The sequence below is a fragment of the Colletes latitarsis genome, unplaced genomic scaffold (assembly GCF_051014445.1).
Source record: "Colletes latitarsis isolate SP2378_abdomen unplaced genomic scaffold, iyColLati1 scaffold0018, whole genome shotgun sequence".
Classification (NCBI taxonomy): domain Eukaryota; kingdom Metazoa; phylum Arthropoda; class Insecta; order Hymenoptera; family Colletidae; genus Colletes; species Colletes latitarsis.
In genome coordinates this window covers 17,497,820-17,504,527 of record NW_027488369.1, presented here as the reverse complement: position 1 = coordinate 17,504,527, position 6,708 = coordinate 17,497,820, and positions in this window count along the sequence as shown.

The following is a 6,708-nucleotide window of genomic DNA, read 5'->3' as shown; positions in this document are numbered from 1 at the left end:
TGAGGATAACGCATGTTAGGTCTAGGTTAGGCCTGGGATTTTCACTCATCGGACTCATACTTTCGCATTCTTCACATACTTGTTGAACGGATCCTGGGTTTTCTCTGGTTTGGATCACGTAGTAATGTGGCACCACACTGAAACAGTCAATTAAACCTGGTTTCGATAAATATTTTAGAGAATTATTCATGTTAGGTCTAGGTTAGGTCTGGGATTTGCTCTCATCAGGCTCATTCTTTCGCATATTTCTCATACTTGATGGCTAGATCCTGGGCTTTTTCTGGATTGCATCACGTAGGAATGAAGTACAACACTGAAACAGTCAATTAAACCTGGTTTCCATCAATATCTTAGAGGACAACGCAAGTTTGGTCTGGGATATGTCTGGGATTTGCCCTCATCAGGCTTATACTTTCGCGTTTTTCACATACTTGTTGAACAGATCCTGGGTTTTTTCTGGTTTGGATCACGTAGTAGTGTGGTACCACGCTGAAACAGTCAATTAAACCTGGTTTCGATCAATATTTTAGAGAATAATTCATGTTAGGTCTGTGTTAGGTCTGGGATTTGCTCTCATCAGGCACATTCTTTCGCATATTTCTCAAATATGATGGCTAGATCCTGGGCTTTTTCTGGATTGCATCACGTAGTAATGTGGTACCACACTGAAACTTTCAATTAAACCAGGTCTTGATAAATATTTTAGAGGCTAACGCATGTTAGGTCTGGGTTAGGGCTAGGATTTGCCCTCATCAGGCTCATACTTTCGCATATTTCTCATACTTCATGGCTAGATCCTGGGCTTTTTCTGGATTGCATCACGTAGTAAAGTGGTACCACACGGAAACATTCAATGAAACCTCGTCTGGATAAATATTTTAGAGGTTAACGCATCTTAGGTCTGGGTTAGGTCTAAGATTTGCCCTCATCAGGCTCACAGTTTAGCGTTTTTCACATACTTGTTGAACAGATCCTGGGTTTTTTCTGGTTTGGATCACGACGTAGTGTGGTACCACACTGAAACAGTCCATTAAACCTGGTTTCGCTCAATATTTTTGAGGATAACGCATGTTAGGTCTAGGTTAGGCATGGGATTTTCACTCATCAGACTCATACTTTCACATTCTTCACATACTTGTTGAACGGAACCTGGGTTTTTTCTGGTTTGGATCACGTAGTAACGTGGGACCACACTGAAACAGTCAATTAAACCTGGTTTCGATCAATATTTTAGAGAATAATTCATGTTAGGTCTAGGTTAGGTCTGGGATTTGCTCTCATCAGGCACACTCTTTCGCATATTTCTCAAATTTGATGGCTAGATCCTGGGCTTTTTCTGGATTGCATCACGTAGTAATGTGGTACCACACTGAAACTATCAATTAAACCAGGTCTTGATAAATATTTTAGAGGCTAAGGCATGTTAGGTCTGGGTTAGGGCTAGGATTTGCCCTCATCAGGCTCATACTTTCGCATATTTCTCATACTTCATGGCTAGATCCTGGGCTTTTTCTGGATTGCATCACGTAGTAAAGTGGTACCACACGGAAACATTCAATGAAACCTCGTCTGGATAAATATTTTAGAGGTTAACGCATCTTAGGTCTGGGTTAGGTCTACGATTTGCCCTCATCAGGCTCACAGTTTAGCGTTTTTCACATACTTGTTGAACAGATCCTGGCTTTTTCTGGTTTGGATCACGAAGTAATGTGGTACCACACTGAAACAGTCCATTAAACCTGGTTTCGCTCAATATTTTAGAGGATAACGCATGTTAGGTCAAGGTTAGGTCTGGGATTTCCTCTCATCAGGCTCATTCTTTCGCTTATTTCTCATACTTGATGGCTAGATCCTGGGCTTTTTCTGGATTGCATCACGTAGTAATGTAGTACCACACTGAAACAGTCAATGAAACCTGGTTTCCATCAATATTTGAGAGGACAACGCAAGTTAGGTCCAGTTTAGGCCTGGGATTTGCCCTCATCAGACTCATTCTTTCGCATACTTCAAATACTTGTTGAACAGGTCCTGGGTTTTTTTCTGGTTTGGATCACGTAGTAATGTGGTACCACACTGAAACAGTCGATTAAACCTGGTTTCGGTCAATATTTTTGAGGATAACGCATGTTAGGTCTAGGTTAGGCCTGGGATTTTCCCTCATCAGACTCATACTTTCGCATTCTTCACATACTTGTTGAACGGAACCCGGGTTTTTTCTGGTTTGGATCACGTAGTAATGTGGGACCACACTGAAGCAGTCAAGTAAACCTGGTTTCGATCAATATTTTAGAGAATAATTCATGTTAGGTCTAGGTTAGGTCAGGGATTTGCTCTCATCAGGCTCATTCTTTCGCATATTTCTCATACTTGATGGCTAGATCCTGGGCTTTTTCTGGATTGCATCACGTAGTAATGAAGTACAACACTGAAACAGTCAATTAAACCTGGTTTCGATCAATATTTTAGAGAATAATTCATGTTAGGTCTAGGTTAGGTCTGGGATTTGCTCTCAACAGGCTCATTCTTTCGCATATTTCTCATACTTGATGGCTAGATCCTGGGCTTTTTCTAGATTGCATCACGTAGTAATGAAGTACAACACTGAAACAGTCAATTAAACCTGGTTTCCATCAATATTTTAGTGGACAACGCATGTTAGGTCTAGGTTAGGCCTGGGATTTGCCCTCATCAGGGTCATAACGTCGCAGTTTTAACATACTTGTTGAACGGATCCTGGGTTTTTTCTGGTTTGGTTCACGTAGTAATGTGGTACCACACTGAAACATTCAATTAAACCTGGTCTTGATAAATATTTTAGAGGATAACGCATGTTAGGTTTGGGTTAGGTCTAGGATTTGCCCTCATCAGGCTCATACTTTCGCATATTTCTCATACTTCATGGCTAGATCCTGGGCTGTTTCTGGATTGTATCACGTAGTAATGTGGTACCACGCTGAAACAGTCGATTAAACCTGGTTTCGATCAATATTTTAGAGGATAACGCAAGTTAAGTCTGGGATAGGTCTGGGATTTGACCTCATCAGACTCATACTTTCGCATTCTTCACATACTTGTTGAACGGATCCTGGGTTTCTTCTGGTTTGGATCACGTAGTAATGTGGGACCACACTGAAACTGTCGACTAAACCTGGTTTCGATCAATATTTTAGAGGATAACGCATGTTAGGTCTAGGGTAGGCCTGGGATTTTCCCTCATCAGACTCAAACTTTCGCATTCTTCACATACTTGTTGAACGGAACCTGGGTTTTTTCTGGTTTGGATCACGTAGTAATGTGGGACCACACTGAAGCAGTCAAGTAAACCTGGTTTCGATCAATATTTTAGAGGACAACGCAAGTTAGGCCTGGGATAGGTCTAGGATTTGCCCTCATCAGGCTCCTACTTTCGCATATTTCTCATACTTCATGGCTAGATCCTGGGCTATTTCTGGATTGGATCACGGAGTAAAGTGGTACCACACTGAAACATTCAATGAAACCTGGTCTGGATAAATATTTTAGAGGATAACGCATCTTAGGTCTGGGTTAGGTCTAAGATTTGCCCTCATCAGGCTCACAATTTAGCGTTTTTCACATACTTCTTGAACAGATCCTGGGCTTTCTCTGGTTTGGATCACGAAATAGTGTGGTACCACACTGAAACAGTGCATTAAACCTGGTTTCGCTCAATATGTTAGAGGATAACGCATGGTAGGTCTAGGTTAGGTCTGGGATTTGCGCTCATCAGGCTCATTGTTTCGCATATTTCTCATACTTGATGGCTAGATCCTGGGCTTTTTCTGGATTGCATCACGTAGTAATGTAGTACCACACTGAAACAGTCAATGAAACCTGGTTTCCATCAATATTTTAGAGGACAACGCAAGTTAGGTCTAGGTGAGGCCCGAGATTTTCACTGATCAGACTCATACTTTCGCATTCTTCACATACTTGTTGAACGGATCCTGGGTTTTCTCTGGTTTTGATCACGTAGTAATATGGTACCACACTGAATCATTCAATTAAACCTGGTCTTGATAAATATTTAAGAGAATAACGCATGTTAGGTCTGGGTTAGGTCTACGATTTGTCCTCATCAGGCTCATACTTTCGCATTCTTCACATACTTGTTGAACGGAACCCGGGTTTTTTCTGGTTTGGATCACGTAGTAATGTGGGACCACACTGAAGCAGTCAAGTAAACCTGGTTTCGATCAATATTTTAGAGAATAATTCATGTTAGGTCTAGGTTAGGTCAGGGATTTGCTCCCATCAGGCTCATTCTTTCGCATATTTCTCATACTTGATGGCTAGATCCTGGGCTTTTTCTGGATTGCATCACGTAATAATGAAGTACAACACTGAAACAGTCAATTAAACCTGGTTTCGATCAATATTTTAGAGAATAATTCATGTTAGGTCTAGGTTAGGTCTGGGATTTGCTCTCATCAGGCTCATTCTTTCGCATATTTCTCATACTTGATGGCTAGATCCTGGGCTTTTTCTGGATTGCATCACGTAGTAATGAAGTACAACACTGAAACAGTCAATTAAACCTGGTTTCCATCAATATTCTAGAGGACAACGCATGTTAGGTCTAGGTTAGGCCTGGGATTTGCCCTCATCAGGGTCATACTGTCGCAGTTTTAACATACTTGTTGAACGGATCCTGGGTTTTTTCTGGTTTGGTTCACGTAGTAATGTGGTACCACACTGAAGCAGTCAAGTAAACCTGGTTTCGATCAATATTTTAGAGGACAACGCAAGTTAGGTCTGGGATAGGTCTAGGATTTGCCCTCATCAGGCTCCTACTTTCGCATATTTCTCATACTTCATGGCTAGATCCTGGGCTATTTCTGGTTTTGATCACGTAGTAATATGGTACCACACTGAAACATTCAATTAAACCTTTTCTTGATAAATATTTTAGAGGATAACGCATGTTAGGTTTGGGTTAGGTCTAGGATTTGCCCTCATCAGGCTCATACTTTCGCATATTTCTCATACTTCATGGCTAGATCCTGGGCTGTTTCTGGATTGTATCTGGTAGTAAAGTGGTACCACACTGAAACATTCAATGAAACCTGGTCTGGATAAATATTTTAGAGGATAACGCATCTTAGGTCTGGGTTAGGTCTAAGATTTGCCCTCATCAGGCTCACAGTTTAGCGTTTTTCACATACTTCTTGAACAGATCCTGGGCTTTCTCTGGTTTGGATCACGAAGTAGTGTGGTACCACACTGAAACAGTCCATTAAACCTGGTCTGGATAAATATTTTAGAGGATAACGCATCTTAGGTCTGGGTTAGGTCTAAGATTTGCCCTCATCAGGCTCACAGTTTAGCGTTTTTCACATACTTGTTGAACAGATCCTGGGTTTTTTCTGGTTTGGATCACGAAGTAGTGTGGTACCACACTGAAACAGTCCATTAAACCTGGTTTCGCTCAATATTTTAGAGGATAACGCATGTTAGGTCTAGGTTAGGTCTGGGATTTGCTCTCATCAGGCTCATTCTTTCGCTTATTTCTCATACTTGATGGCTAGATCCTGGGCTTTTTCTGGATTGCATCACGTAGTAATGTAGTACCACACTGAAACAGTCAATGAAACCTGGTTTCCATCAATATTTTAGAGGACAACGCAAGTTAGGTCTAGGAAAGGCCTGAGATTTTCACTGATCAGACTCATACTTTCGCATTCTTCACTTACTTGTTGAACGGATCCTGGGTTTTTTCTGGTTTTGATCACGTAGTAATGTAGTACAACACTAAAACAGTCAATTAAACCTGGTTTCGATCAATATTTTAGAGAATAATTCATGTTAGGTCTAGGTTAGGTCTGGGATTTGCTCTCATCAGGTTCATTCTTTCGCATATTTCTCATACTTGATGGCTAGATCCTGGGCTTTTCCTGGATTGCATCACGTAGTAATGAAGTACAACACTGAAACAATCAACTAAACCTGGTATCCATCAATATTCTAGAGGACAACGCATGTTAGGTCTAGGTTAGGTCTGGGATTTGCTCTCATCAGGCTCATTCTTTCGCATATTTCTCATACATGTTGAACAGATCCTGGGTTTTTTCTGGTTTGGATCACGTAGTAATGTGGGACCACACTGAAACAATCAATTAAACCTGATCTTGATAAATATTTTAGAGCATAACGCATGTTAGGTCTGGGTTAGGTCTAGGATTTGCCCTCATCAGGCTCATACTTTCGCATATTTCTCATACTTCATGGCTAGATCCTGGGCTGTTTCTGGATTGGATCACGTAGTAATGTGGTACCACGCTGAAACAGTCAATTAAACCTGGTTTCGATCAATATTTTAGAGAATAATTCATGTTAGGTCTAGGTTAGGTCTGGGATTTGCTCCCATCAGGCTCATTCTTTCTCATATTTCTCATACTTGATGGCTAGATCCTGGGCTTTTTCTGGATTGCATCACGTAGTAATGAAGTACAGCACTGAAACAGTCGACTAAACCTGGTTTCGATCAATATTTTAGAGAATAATTCATGTTAGGTCTAGGTTAGGTCTGGGATTTGCTCTCATCAGGCTCATACTTTCGCATATTTCTCATACTTCATGGCTAGATCCTGGGCTGTTTCTGGATTGTATCACGTAGTAATGTGCTACCACGCTGAAACAGTCAATTAAACCTGGTTTCGATCAATATTTTAGAGGATAACGCAAGTTAGG